Source organism: Musca autumnalis, unplaced genomic scaffold (genome assembly GCF_047663935.1).
Source record: "Musca autumnalis isolate F117 unplaced genomic scaffold, ASM4766393v1 scaffold_5, whole genome shotgun sequence".
NCBI lineage: Eukaryota > Metazoa > Arthropoda > Insecta > Diptera > Muscidae > Musca > Musca autumnalis.
In genome coordinates, this window is record NW_027412088.1 from 100,498,865 (window position 1) to 100,513,556 (window position 14,692).

At 36.1% G+C, this 14,692-nt stretch overlaps 1 protein-coding gene across 2 annotated transcripts in view; it reads right to left on the reverse strand.

The window, feature by feature from the left end:
• Positions 1-11,225, reverse strand: part of LOC141387357 (uncharacterized) — a 676,195-nt gene extending 664,970 nt beyond the window's left edge. The window contains exon 1 of one of the 2 annotated variants that reach the window (XM_073956949.1): positions 10,925-11,225. The gene's annotated coding sequence lies outside the window, so the exon portion shown is untranslated. Of the gene's footprint in view, positions 1-10,332 lie in introns of both variants that reach the window. The other variant, XM_073956948.1, reaches the window with a different exon arrangement.
• Between the last annotated feature and the right edge of the window lie 3,467 nt (positions 11,226-14,692).

The window sequence follows — 14,692 nt, forward strand, 5'->3', positions numbered from 1 at the left end:
TATCTCAGTAGTGCGATTCTCTAACTCACTTTTTGAGTTACCGACAAATGTCGGTAAAATTAAAACGCAGAATTAAGAATAAAAAGTTGAAATGAAAAGTCGACAACACTGTTGCTATCGGTAGAACTTTACGACTACTTTCTTTTGGTCGCTATCTTTCCGAAAAATATCTTTAATTACCGAATTCATAAGCATTTTAATTTTACCGATATTTATCGTTAACTCAAAAAATGTGTTAGAGAATCGCACTACAGATAGTTTTCTCAATGTCACTTTTTATACCCTCAGCTCTTAGGCTAGAAAGGGTATATGAGGAAAAGACAAAAATTTTTAGTTTTTCATCGAAAAAAATTCAAAAAAAATTTTTTAAGGTACATGAAAGATTTTTGGTACATAGATTGGGAAAAAAAAATCCCATTCTTAAATCTGTTCGAGATACTACTTTTGGTTGTTGCGCGCAAAAGCTATGGCGGTTTCAATTCTGATAAAAAGAAAAAAATCTTTAAAAGACTCTAATCACTATATTGAGATACTCTCTTAATTAGGGGCTCCCTGCATACTATATGTTTACTGAGGTCCCATAACTTTAGTGAAAAAGTTGTAAATTTTCGCGGAAATTAGGAAAGCATTCAAAACAATTGGTAGTTTACAACTTGTTAAAATTCAAGCTGTTTATGCATCTGAAAAATATATAAAAAATATGTACGTAATCTAAACATCGCGAAGATTCAAATGAAACCAAAACTATACAAATCCGTTTAGCAGTTTGCATATTATAGCAAAAAACAAAAAATATGTTGAGGAATTTTATAAAATGTTTGTAAGAGAAAATATTTATTAAAATTTATTTTGTGAGTTAGTTAAACAAAATTTAAGAAAAATAGGTCGGAGTTTTTTTTTCTATTTAAGTTAAATTTCACGCAATAAATCACATTTTTTATTCTAATCACTTCTCGAAAACACGCTAACATCTAGCAGAAGATATGGATATCTTTCAAATAAAAGTTGGGTTCCTTTAAATGGGGTATAATCTTGAAATAAAATTGTATCGGGTAATGTTCATTTTGAAATGCGTGTAAATCGCGAAATCCTCAAAATCACTTGATGCGCATGCGGTTTACCAATACAGCGAATTCTTCTCTTTTAATTTGTACACATTTGCCAGGATTTACTTTGGCCGCTAAGATGTAGCATTGTCTGCAGTTTAGTGTGCAACAAACTGTATAACGCTTATATTTTGCACAAAGTGCATACACTTTTTATGCGCATCCGATTTCACTATCAATCGTGAAAAAATACATCGATCTAAAAATATTTCAATAAAATCCATCAAGAACCGTGAATGTAGCATCACACAGTATTTTTTGGATAAATCGGATACAGCTCCCATGCCACTAAATTTTTCAAACCGCTGTTTTCGCACAAACGCGAGTGAGTGATTCACTATCTTCATTGAAATGGAAACGATCCACATAAAACGCGAATTAGTCAGCGATATTTTGAAAAACATTTTTCGCAATTTTTCAATTTTTGCAGTAGCCATTTCCGCCGTTCTAGTAGATGGATTTTTACTATCTGTGATTCATATGATCCGGATCGTCGAAAGACTAAAATATCGCGGGGTACCAGCACACTTAAAACGATATTGTAAATACTGTACCCAAAAAATAGGTTTTTTAGAAAAAATATCGTACTAAATTTTGGCCTTTGGCAGTAGATTACTCTGCTGCTGTGTGGGCTACATACTCAATATACATATCAGATTATGCGAAATCGCGAGTTCTTTAATCCTATAATTGGTTTTTCGAAATATCCGAATGCGCGTCCCAGTTACATAAAAAATACAAAAAACACCTGAAATCCGGCTTCAAAATGTCAGCATCCATAAAAGGTGGATGCAGTGGAAATTTCGGAAAGTGATACATTAGAAGTGTAATTTTCATTTTGTATTCTCCTACTTTTACTTTGGACAGATGTCCGTCATTTGAATGGTTTAATCAGAAATCGAATAGCAATGTAAAATACCTGTTTAGCTTCGACGTGTTTTCACCTATGTTTTTTCCTTTACGCGGTCGTAACTACCACGTAAATTAAATTTTTTTGCTAAATTTTTGAGCTTTGTACAAAAACATCTAAATTAATCCAGCAATAGTCATAGTTACTGGTAAACTAAACTAAACTAAACTATTATAATAGTGCAAACCTTGGCTTCATGGAAACTAAAAAATTTTGACTTTTCCTCATATACACTTTGATACGACCAAAAATGTGCCTCATCGAAATAATGGTTTTAGACCCCAAGTATGCGTTTGGCGAAATGCGTTTCGTCCGTCAGTCTGCCTGGTGAGCACGATAACTCTCGAACGGATCAACCGATTCGAACAAAATTTTGAGTACCGTAATATTTTGTCCGAACTTAGTTTAAGTTCGAAGATGGGCCATATAGGTCCACTCCTTCAGGTACCTCCCATACAAATTTCGGGTAAAGTGAAATTTAAGAGTACCTCTCGGATAGTTTTGAAAGTTTTTTTCAGTAAGTTTTCCTTGCGGCTCCCTTTACGACGGTACAATCTTTTCTTGTGCAAGTCTATACTTCCTGAGGTATTGGCCTAAAAGCTCCAAGAAACCCTGACGGCACCAACCAAAATGGTGAATTCGCAAGATAATTTTCGCAGGGAGTTTCTGATTGATGCAGGCTTGGCACATTTAGGGTTTTGGGTAGGGAAATCCCGCACCGGGAATTCCCGGGAATTCTCGGTTTTTTGGTTACGGGATTTTCCCGGGAAACAAAATCATATTTCCCGGGAAATCGGGAAAAATATATTTTTACATTTATCATAACCAATATTGAATGAATAAACTATACCATAGAATCAGAATTCGATTAGATTTTACAGAATCAATAAATTACAAATGATTTGGAAATAACTTTAATCTACAAAAGTGTTTCAGGGAAAAAATAAAAAGAGCCGCATCAAAAACATGGACTATAACGACGGATTTTGGTCTATTTAAGTGCGAAAGAATATTTTCTATTTTAAAGTCCCATTTTTATGCCCTCAGTCATTGGGCTAAAGAGGGTCCGGCTAGCTGGCTGTTGCGCACGATAACTCTTGAACGAAGCCACCGATCAGTTCAAAAATTTGGCATTCGAGATTATTTCCAAACTTGATTTAAGTTCGAAGATGGATCATATCGGTGGTCCACTACTTCCGGTACCTTCCCCACAAAAGTTCAACAATTATCACTAAAATAGTGTGCACGACAACTCTGGAAGGGAGTAACCGAATCGGTCATAATTTTGCATATGGTAATATTATTTCCACGCATAGAACGGGTTCCACACAAAATTCGGAAAAAGTGAAGTTTAAGTGCTCCTCTCGGATCGATTTGAATTTTTTCAGCAGTTTGTATTTAAGGCCCCCTTTAATACGGTTCGGTCCATACTTCCCTGAGATAATGTCTTAAAAGCCGCACTAAAACCTGACGGCAACAACTAAAATGGAAAATTGGGAAGATAACTCCCGCAGGAAGTTTCTGATTGGTTCAAACTTTGCACATCGTATTACTTCATCTACTCATATATCAGTTTGGAATATTGACTATGTCGGTCCCGCCCTTCGGGTACCTCCAACACTAAATTTAGGAAAAGGGCAGTTTAACAGCTCATCTCGAATAGTTTTGAAATTCTTTCCAAAAAATTCTATTTGAAGGCCCTGTTACTACGGCGCAAATTTTTTGGGAGGCAAGTCCACTCTTCCTGATTTGAAGGCCCAAAACCTCAAAAATGCCCTCCGGTACCAACTACATTGGGTACTCGTAGTACGTAAGATATAAGTCGAAGGGAGAAATCTCCCACACTCTCTTTTTAATGTTTGTTAAAACAGTGCAATTTTTTCTGGGCGAATCCATACTTCCTAAGAAATTGGCTCAAAAATTCAAAAAGCCCCTAGAAACGGCAGAAGTATTGTGTTTGCTTCTTTTCTTTCGAGGTCCATAAAATTGTAATTTCTGATCAATAACTTCATTGTTTGAGCTTTGAATAATGGAAATGGTCAGTGTGGGCAAAATCCGGGCAACATGGTGCATTTTTCCACAGTTTTTCGTTTTTAATAGATAGAGCGAAAACGTGTAATCCATTTTTGAGCCCGCAACTCTCTGAAAATATTGTATTTCATATAAGTTACTATGGGAAGATAAAAAAATCACAGCAATATTGATCCACTCTCGTATTTTAAAATTTCCCGGGAAATCCCGGATTCCCGGGAATGGCGATTTTATGATTCCCGTTTCCCGGGAATGATAAAAACCGGGAAAATCCAAAACCCTAGGCACATTGTATTATTTTATCCAGTCATGTATTAGGTTAGAATATAAACTATATCTGTCCACTCCTTCGGGCACATCACACACAAAATTCGGATAAAGTGAAGTTTAGGAGCTCCTCTCGCATCGTTGCTATCCATTTTTCAGTAGGTTGTTCCAGCGGCCTCATTTACAACGGTACAATTTTTTCCGGTGTAAGTAAATACTTCCTGAGATAAAGGCCCAACCGCTCCAAAACCCTGCCGGCCCATACTAAAATGGCTATTGTTTAACGTAATTTCTTCTTCTTCTTTATTTGCACATCCGATGTTCGGATATATGCGATTATACAATATTTTTACAATTTTAAGTGATAAAGTGAATATTTTAGAACATTTCATATTAATTGAAGATATCTATTTCTCGCAGCATTTAGAAGGCTTCTTTCGTCTTGGAGTCCGGTCCAGGTTTGGATATTTTTCAGCCAGGAGAGTTCTTTTCTGCCCCTGGTTCGTCTTCCTTCAATCACTCCTTTGATAATGTTTTGCAGTATTTTGTATTTGTTATTTCTCATGATGTGTCCCAGATATGACACTTTTCGGCTTTTGATAGTTCTTATTAGCTCCCTATTCGCATTCATTTTCCTAAGAACTTCGTTATTATTCATTCGGTCTGTCCACCGTATTTTTAGAACTTTTCGGTATATCCATAGCTCAAAGGATTCGAGTCTTTTCATGTCGCTTGTTTTTAGCGTCCAAGTTTCTGCGCCATATAAAAGAACAGACCACACGTAACATTTTATAAATCTGCGTTTTGTTTGGATACCAATGTCGTGACTCGTTAGTACTTTGTAGTATTTATAGAAGGCGTCTCTAGCCATCTCTATACGGCACTTTATTTCATTGGATATATTCCATTTGTCGTTTATACTGATTCCCTGATATTTAAAGGTTTTGACTTTTTCAATTTCGGAGTTGTTAATCTTTAAATTGAAGTTGCTAGGTAAGTTATTTCGACTTATTACCATGTATTTAGTCTTCCTAGTGTTGATTTTAAGTCCATACGTTTCACTTACATGTGTAAGATTGTAAGATTGGATTCTGAAGTCCAGATATGCTACCAGCTAATAGTGTTGTATCGTCTGCATATCGTATGTTATTAATAAGTGTTCCGTATATGCTTATGCCAATTTTCTCCGATTCGATGGCTTCCATAAATATCATCTGGGAATATATATTAAATAGTAGCGGAGAGAGTATGCAACCTTGTCGGACGCCCTTTGAAATTGAAAATTCCTCAGTCAATTCACCATCAATGTCAACATATACCGTTTGATTCCAGTATAGGTTTTTTATACATCGTATTTCTTTATCATCTATTCCAATCGTTGTGAGGATGTGCATTAGCTTATCATGAAGGACGGTATCAAAGGCTTTTTCATAGTCAATGAAACACATATATACATCTTTATGTACATCTCGGCACTTCTGTATTAATATTTGAATGCTTAGTAGAGCTTCCCTAGTTCCCATTCCTTCCTTAAAACCGAACTGAGTGGCTCCCATTGACAGTTCACACTTAGAGTATATACGTCTATGTATTACGCGCAGGAATATTTTTAATGCATGACTCATAATGCTTATAAGCCTAAATTCTTCGTATCTTTTGGCGTTGTTCTTTTTTGGTATAGTAATGAACCTTGATTTAAGCCAGTCTAACGGGTATTTTCCAGTATCATATACGTGATTAAAGAGTTTTACGAGTAGGTTTATATTATCTCCATCTATCAATTTCAGTACCTCTGAGGGAATTTCGTCAGGGCCTGATGCTTTATTCTCCTTAAGAGCGTTGAGTGCGTATTCTACCTCGTTCTTAGTTATCTGTGTCCCAGTCAGATTGATTTGTATTTCTTCATATGGGGTTCTTCCTTCATCATTAAATAATCTCATTACATAATTTTTCCATACCCTTTTCTTGTCTGATATAACGTAATTTAATCGAGTCCTTTTTGAAGAAGTTCGGTTACTAAAAAATTTGGGTATACATATGTCAATGATGTGGTATAGCCCCACATTACGGTACATACATATTTTAAAGCAAACTCGTGATACAAAATCAATATATTTTATATACGGCATAATTATTGTGTTTGTTTTTTTTTTTGTCAGTGGCTGAGGGTATATCTCCGTCAGGGCAGCTTTCTTACTTGTGATTTGTTTCTTTTAGAACTATTTTTTCCACAACTTTGCCTAAAATACCCTAAAATAGTTCGCCACACCCACAATAATAAATACATTGATATAATTTCGCTCTAATGGGTGCCACCGTGGTGCAGTGGCATGCAGACTAGGGTTATGGCTTTTTGATCTTTATTTCTCAAAAATGATTTTCTGCTGCGGGAATGAATGACATTTTTCCTATTAATGATTAAAATAACGTTTATTATATTTAAGTATTAAAAAAGGTCACGCACAAACCACTTTGAAAAAAATCACAAATTTATTATCTGTTTCACGAATGAATGACCTTTTACTTCCCAGCAAAATAAATTGGAAGTAGTGCAATGTAGACTAGTTCTTTCACGGCATGTTTTTATGCAGTTCAAACGGAGTCGTGAAAAAGGCACTCCATTCCTCACATTTTAACCGCATTTGGATGCAATCCAAAGAATCACATCCATTTGTCACATTTTAACAACATCCGGAGGCAGTTCAACGGAGTCGTGAAAAAGGCACTCCAATTCCTCACAATTTAACAGCATACGGATGCAGTGCAAACGGAGTCGTGAAAAAGGCACTCCGTTCACTACATTTTATTAGCAGTTGTTAGAGATCCCTACCTGTACATAAATCAGTTTGTACAGGCAGCGGAATACATTTCCAAAAAGAGATAATCGTGTTAACATTTCCAAACATTTGTTAATACAAACTAAATATTATCTATATATATAAAAATGGTGTAAAAAATGTATAGTAATTCATAAAATGAGAACGGCTAGGCCGATTTCTGTAAGATTTTTTGTCAGTTATTCGTATTTTCGAGGAGAAGGTCTTTACGGAAGAAAATTTTGGAAAATCTCTCTGGAAAAGTCGGAAAATTGGAAAAATCGAAAATTTATTTTTTGTATGAAATTTTATTCCTTAATAGCGAGACGAAGTTCGCAGGGTCCACTAGTTTTAAATAATAATATTTAATTTGTGAACATTTTTCCGGTAACTCACGAGAAGAAAATTTCCCAATGGAGTGCTGTTGGAGTACATGTCGAAATCTTAACTGGTGATGGGAAGACAATATCAAACCCATTTAGCAGATGAAGCAAAAGTACTTAAGCTTGGATTAAATGAAGAGCGGAGGAAACACACATGTTTGCGATTGAATTCAATAGAGAATTTTCATAATTTGTGTTAATTTAATAAAGGTATTAATATTTTTGTTTTACACAAATAATAAATGCATTTTATTTTGTTATTCAAAACACGTGCTCTGGACTGCCTCCAATTCTACCCCAAAGGGTCAGTTAAAATGCAATGCCAAAGGGTCAGTTAAAATGCAGTGCCAAAGGTTCAGTTAAAATGCAATGCCAAAGGGTCAGTTAAAATGCGGTGCAATGGAGTGCCTCTTTCCGGGGTCACTCCCTTGTAAAAATCATGAGTGAAAATGCATAATTTAATGCACTTCCAAATCACTTGTACATATCATTTAACTGCCTCTTTGGAGGCAAACTTTTCGCTGGGTTATTATTGACTATAATATCTTTTATTCCATATAAATATTGAAAAAGATCGCTTTTAATTTTTATGATATATGAAATAAAATATAAAATGATATATGATGATAAATTTAACAAGAAACAAAAGGTTATACCATTTCGGTTATGTCGTGTGGCTCCAAAGCTTAATTTCGGTTATTTGTCTGTTTATGGCTCAAATAGAAAATTTTTTAAATTACTTTGTGTGTGAGCTTTTTTATCTAATCACCTTATAATTAAGATTTTATCTAATCGTAGGTAAAAACTCATCAAAATATGATACAGGGATATGAGGTTGTAAAAAAGTCATAACCTTAATGCACAACCGCCTTGCACTCAGATGGTCTGCGGTCCGATTCTCAGGCCAAGCAACATCAAATTTTCAACGGCGCACACTGGTCGAAACCATTGATCTAGCGGCGCGAAAGTCAAAAAATCAAAGTATAAAATAGCGAAATGTTTTCCATTGTATCGATTACAGACACTCTGCTGACTAAAATTTTGTTTTCACTTTTTTGATGTTGTAAATATTCACTCAGTTATTTACTGTCAAGTGCAAGAAATTTTGATGCGTCAGATTTTACCAAAATTGTTGCTAAAAACCTGATTTTATATTTGTTTAATTGTTTAATAAATTCTTAATAAAACTAAACAAAGTTTATTTTTATTGATAGGGGAGGGTGTAAGTTAAATTTAAAAAAATGTTTGGGGCCTGAAGTTACATAGTTATGTAGCAATAAATTTTCAAAAATTATTATTATTTTATGTTTTTAGTGCAATATACTTTTGTTGAATGGAATGTAACTACCAAGGTCCACTGAGGTTCAGTCCAATTTTTTTTTACTAATTAAATTGGACTTCCTAGATTCCGAATAACCACAATTTAGCTGCAAATAGCTGCAAATTTTGCTAATAAATGGTCTGAAAAAATAGTTTAAATCTCCAAAATACCCAAAATCTGGCGGTACAGTTATATGTGGGCTATATCAAAACGTAGACCTATGTTCACAATTTTTGGTGGAGAAGATGTATAACCAACAAGAGCCTTCTATACCAAATTTCAGCTTATTTGATCTGAAAATGTGGACAAAATCCTCAAAATACCGAATATTTGGAGGTGCCGTTATATGGGGGCAATATCAAAACGTAGACTTACGTCCATAATTTTTGGTGGAGAATGTTTGTGTCCACTGGGAACCTTAAATACCAAATTACACCTAATTTGGTCGGAAAATGTAGCTTTGAACCCCCAAACTACTGAAAATCGGGAGGTACCTAAAAAGGGGCCTATACCCAAACGTGGACCTATGTCCACCATTTTTGGTGGAACAGTTTAGTGACCACTAGAAACCTTAAGTACCAAACTACAACTAATTTGGAAGGAAACGGTGGCTTAAATCCTCAAAATACCGAATTTCAGGAGGTACCGTTATATGGGGGCTATACCAAAATATTAGCCTGTGTTGTTTATATTTAGTCCATTATTACCCACGGACACAGACTGAGTTTGTGCAAAATTTCAGAAAGATATCTCCATTCGTTTCCAAATTATTAATTTCGCGCCGCTAGATCAGTGATTTCGACCACTGTGCGGCGGCAAAATGCCCCTCAGTAATGTTGTCCACATTTTCTGATTATTTCGGCCATATAAAATTCTCTGCAAATGGTGTCGTATGACACGCCGTTCGGACTCGGTCCCACATCATTGAGCTAATATAAATCGGGGTGCACTCATTGATAGAAGTCTCCCACGTCCCTTCTGGATGTTTGTGGAACAATTATAATTTCGCTCTAATAGTTGACATCAATATTTTAAGAAACGTTGGAAATTTTGACTTTGGTCAATAAAATCAAGCTCTGCGAGGCCACAAATCAGTCACTACACAATATTTCCATATAACAAATTCAAAACTGTATCTATTCTTTATTGTTTTGAATCCTCACTTCCGTATAAAAAGCTGAACCTTGAAATATTGTAGCTAACAATAAAGTCGGCTCCACTTAGTATAAACCATTCGTACTTGTAGTCTTTTAAAATCCATTGATTTTTTTTTTACTTTTTTCTTTGGTTATTTTTGCCAACACATACATCTCCACACCCAGGTGGGGGATGGGGGGCGGTGCGCGCATAATAATAAGAAAACACACAAAAAACAACAATGAGTTTTTATTCTTCCCTATTTTTTACGAACAAAACCCCATTAAGAACACAACAACAGCAATGCTTACGTGTGTTATTTATGTTGTTGTTTTTTTGTTATTGTTATTATTGTCATTACCGTGTTTTTGTTGTTGTTCTTGTTGTTGGTTTGTTTATTATTGTGGTGGAGGAACTGGTGGTGGTGCCGTAGCTGCTGCCCGTGCTCCTTTTAGTGGTGACTGACTGTGGCTGTTATGTTGTCATACAAGACTGGCTGTTTCACGACATTACCAAGGCTGTGTTGATGACTGTTAAGTCCAGGAAAAGAACTTTTGTGGCAACTTAAATTGTTTTGAATTTACATATGGATATTAATATGAACACACACAGAGAGACACACGAACGAACACACAGACACAAATACAATTACACAGCTAGTTAATTTATAAAGGTAGATTTCTTCTATGTAAGCAGGTTGATACCGGCCGACTGAATTATTAATTAATTTACATTGAAACTGGATTTCACATTCGACATTTTTCACTGCATTTTAGTTTTAGTATTTAAATTTAATTTTTTTAATGATTTTAATTTAATTCTATTTCACAATTTCAAATTTTAACAATTTAATTATTCGATTCTTGCCGATTTATCATCCATTACCACCGTCCATTTGCTGTGACTAACAACCCTTAACTAAAAGTTTTAAATTACAATTAGTTTTATTTTACCGTTAGTAACACTTTAAAGACAAGCGGCCGACCGACAAATGAACCTTCATATGACACTTTGTTGTTTTCTTGGTTTATTTATTCTTTGTGTTGTTGTTTTTGTTATTATTGGTGTTTTTTTTTTCATTATTTTCTAATTCTCCACAAATTAATGATGAGTATCATTCATGTACACAACCGAAAACGTACGAGAACGCGCCAATGCGTCTATAACTGTTACCGGCCGAACAAAGACTAAAGGACTTGCTGAACACACTGTCGCCAAGAAACAACCCTTTGCAAAGTTCATTTCTTGAATAACGGTAATGTTGTAAAGTCCATTATGTTTATACGAACACCTCACACGTACCGTTATACAAACATCCGAACACTTAGTGGTGTGCAATTGGTATTTGACATTGCTGCACAAGTGACGAAAGTGGTGAGTTTGAAATCACAACGACAATGAGAGGAGAGAGTCGGAAAAATACAGAGACAATTGCATTGTAGCTCTCTTCAGATATCCTTGCAGTGAGAGAGAGTCATGCGCAGTATTTATGTTTTGTTTACAGTTTTGTTACGCAAATTCCAGCTGCATTCCTTGAATTCCTTTTCAATCGGAAATCAGATGTTTTTTGTTTTTATTATTCATCAAACGAAACCGCAACAACCCCATGAACATTTTAAAAAGAATCTGAAAAAAAAATCAGTTTTGGTAACGCAAATGGAACCAAATGGCAGCTCACAAGGTCTTCTTTTTTTGAAATGCCCTCAACCAAAACATGTGAAAATGGCCTAGTTGAAATTTTTAAAGCATCCACCATAAAATATATTGCAACCAGATTTCAGCCGAAAATCGGGCAGTATCTTTGGCTATACCAAACCGTGAACATACTCGTTGTCTATACCAAACCGTGAACTTCCTTCGACCTGTTACTACCATTTAATCGGAAATCAGATGTTTTTCTTTTTATTATTCATCCAACGTAACCGCAACAACCCATGAACATTTTAAAAAGAATCTGAGCAAAAAATCAGTTTTGGTAACACAATTGGAACCAAATCACACCTCAGAAGGTCTTCTTTAATTGAAATGCCCTCAACCAAAACATGTGTAAATGGCCTAGCTGAACTTTTTATAGCATCCACCACAAAACCAGAACCAGATTTCAGCCGAAAATCGGGCGGTATCTTTGGCTATACCAAACCGTGAACCTACTCGTTGGCTATACCAAACCGTGGACTTCCTCCGAAAATTTTGTGCAGATATACGCATGAAACCTTCAAATACCGAAATTCGGCAGGTATCGTTTTATGGTGGTTATATCAAAACGTGGACCTGTAACTACCATTCTCTGCGGAAATGTTTTAATCCCATAAAGAAGGCTTTATACCAAAATGAAGCTATTTCGGATGCATAATTTAAGACCTTAACAAATTTCTGAAGAAAAGTTTTATAGCCCAAATGAAGACTAATACCAAATATCAGCTATTTCGGTTGGATAATGCTGATAAAACAATAAAAATTCTAAAACTCGCAGACTATCGTTCAAATTGGCGCTATATCAAAAGATTGACATGATACAACAAATTTCAGGAAAAAGGTTTTAAAGCCCAAGCGAAAACTAAATATCACATTACAGCCATTTCGATGGGATAATGAGGTTTTAACATTAAACAAGTAAGAACGGCGTTAAGTTCGGCCAGGCCGAACTTGTTATACCCTCCACCATGAGTTAGATTAAAGTAAGATGGAATAATTAGTTTCTTTTCGTTTATGAAGAAGACTAAATACAACATTTCACAAATCTCCGTAAAACAATGTGGCTAACCTTCAAAATACCGAAATTCGGGAGGTACCGTTCCATGGGGGCAATATGAAAACGTTGATCTACAGCTACAAATTTCTGGCGGAAAATGTTTATACTTAAAGAAGACTAAATACCAAACTTCCTATATTTCGGTAAAACCTTCAAAATACCGAAAATTAAGAGGTACTCTTCTATGGGGGGATATAGGAACCCGCGGACATACACAGATAATTCTCTTCTGGAATATTTTATAACCCCATGGAAGACCAAATACCAAATTTCATCCATGAGGCCACAACCTTCAAATACAGAAAATCGGGAGGTGCCGTTCTATGGGGGCTATACTAAGGCGTGGACCTGTACCGACAAATGCATATGAAACGTTTACTATCCCAAATGAAAACCAAATACCAAATTTCATCCATTTCGGTGGAATATTGTGCCCACAAAATACCGGAAATAGGGAGGTACCGTTCTATGGGGGCTATACTAAGGAGTGGACCTGGACAGATTGTATACCCCCAACGAAGACGAAATACCAAATTTCAGCCATTTCTGGTGATTATTGAGGCCACAGAACGTTAAAAACTTGGGTTTGGGCGTCGGGATAGTAACCCTCCTCTAGAAAAAACAGCCTACTATGAAAAAACGAAAGAAAAGAAAAGCAAACCCCTCTAAAGTTGACGACCCCCGCAAACGTTTTAAGGACCATGATTTGCGAAACTGTACCTGAAATGTTCGCAATCTTTATAGAGAAGATCCAGTTTACGCATTGGCAGATGTACTTGAAAAGTACAAGGCCGACATTACTGCCATACAGGAAATTCGATGGATTGGGAAAGGCGTCACAACAACACCTAAAGGTGACACACTGTATTATAGCTGCCATGACACAGCTTCACTCCCGTCAATGAAAGACTTGCTATAATACGGATAAACACAAAATTTTTACTCCGAAGACAAGAACGAACAGACCAAAGATATATTCTACGAGCGCTTAGAAGAAACATACAACCGTTGTCCTGCCCATAACATTAAAATTATTCTAAGCGATTTTAAGGCCAAAATTGGAAAGGAGAATATCTTTGGACCAACAGTCGGAAAATTCAGTCTCCACAGTGAAACAACTGACAATGGAATGAGGCTGATAGACTTCGCAGCGGCAAAAAACAAGGTAGTTTGCAGTACCAGATTTAAGCATCTCGATATTCATAAGGGCACCTGGCTGTCTCCAGATCAAAGAACAAGAAATCAAATTGATCACGTTGTGATTGATGGAAGACATTCATCGAGCGTGTTGGATGTACGATCGTTCCGAGGAGCAAACATAGACTCGGACCACTACCTTGTTGCGGTAAAGGTACGTACCCGCCTAAACGTTGCAAATAAAGCACGAACAGATACAACGCGGAAGTTGGACATCGGTAGGCTGCAAACGCAACAGATAGCCACAGCATATTTCACTCAACTGGCGTTATTGCTTAATGAAAGCACTCCTCGCCCCGATAACATATCAGCACAATGCAAACAGCCGCAAAATCCATACCTGGATACTAGAGACCTCCACCAAGGAAACCATATTATGACCAAGAGTGTCGTGCTGCTACCGCAGAGATAAATGTGGCATATAGGGCTAATCTACAATCAGTAGCAATGCGTAGCGCACGAGAGAGGTATCTGGGAGAAAAGAAGGGAGGAGAAACGTCTTTTCCGCGGGAAAAAGAGAGAAATGGAAAAAAAATCGAGATGTACAGGATACGGAATGAAGTCCGAAAGTTCTACCAAAGTGTGAAACATCAAACCGAAGGCTTTGGTACAGCTACATCCTCCTGTAGAGACAAGCAGGGTAATTTGGTAACTGATACAGATAGTGTGCTAAGGATATGGAAAGAGCATTTTTCCAAAATGTTGGTATACAATACTTGCGATGACGACGAAGATACCACGGATCAAATCCCAGAAGATGGTATTATATGTA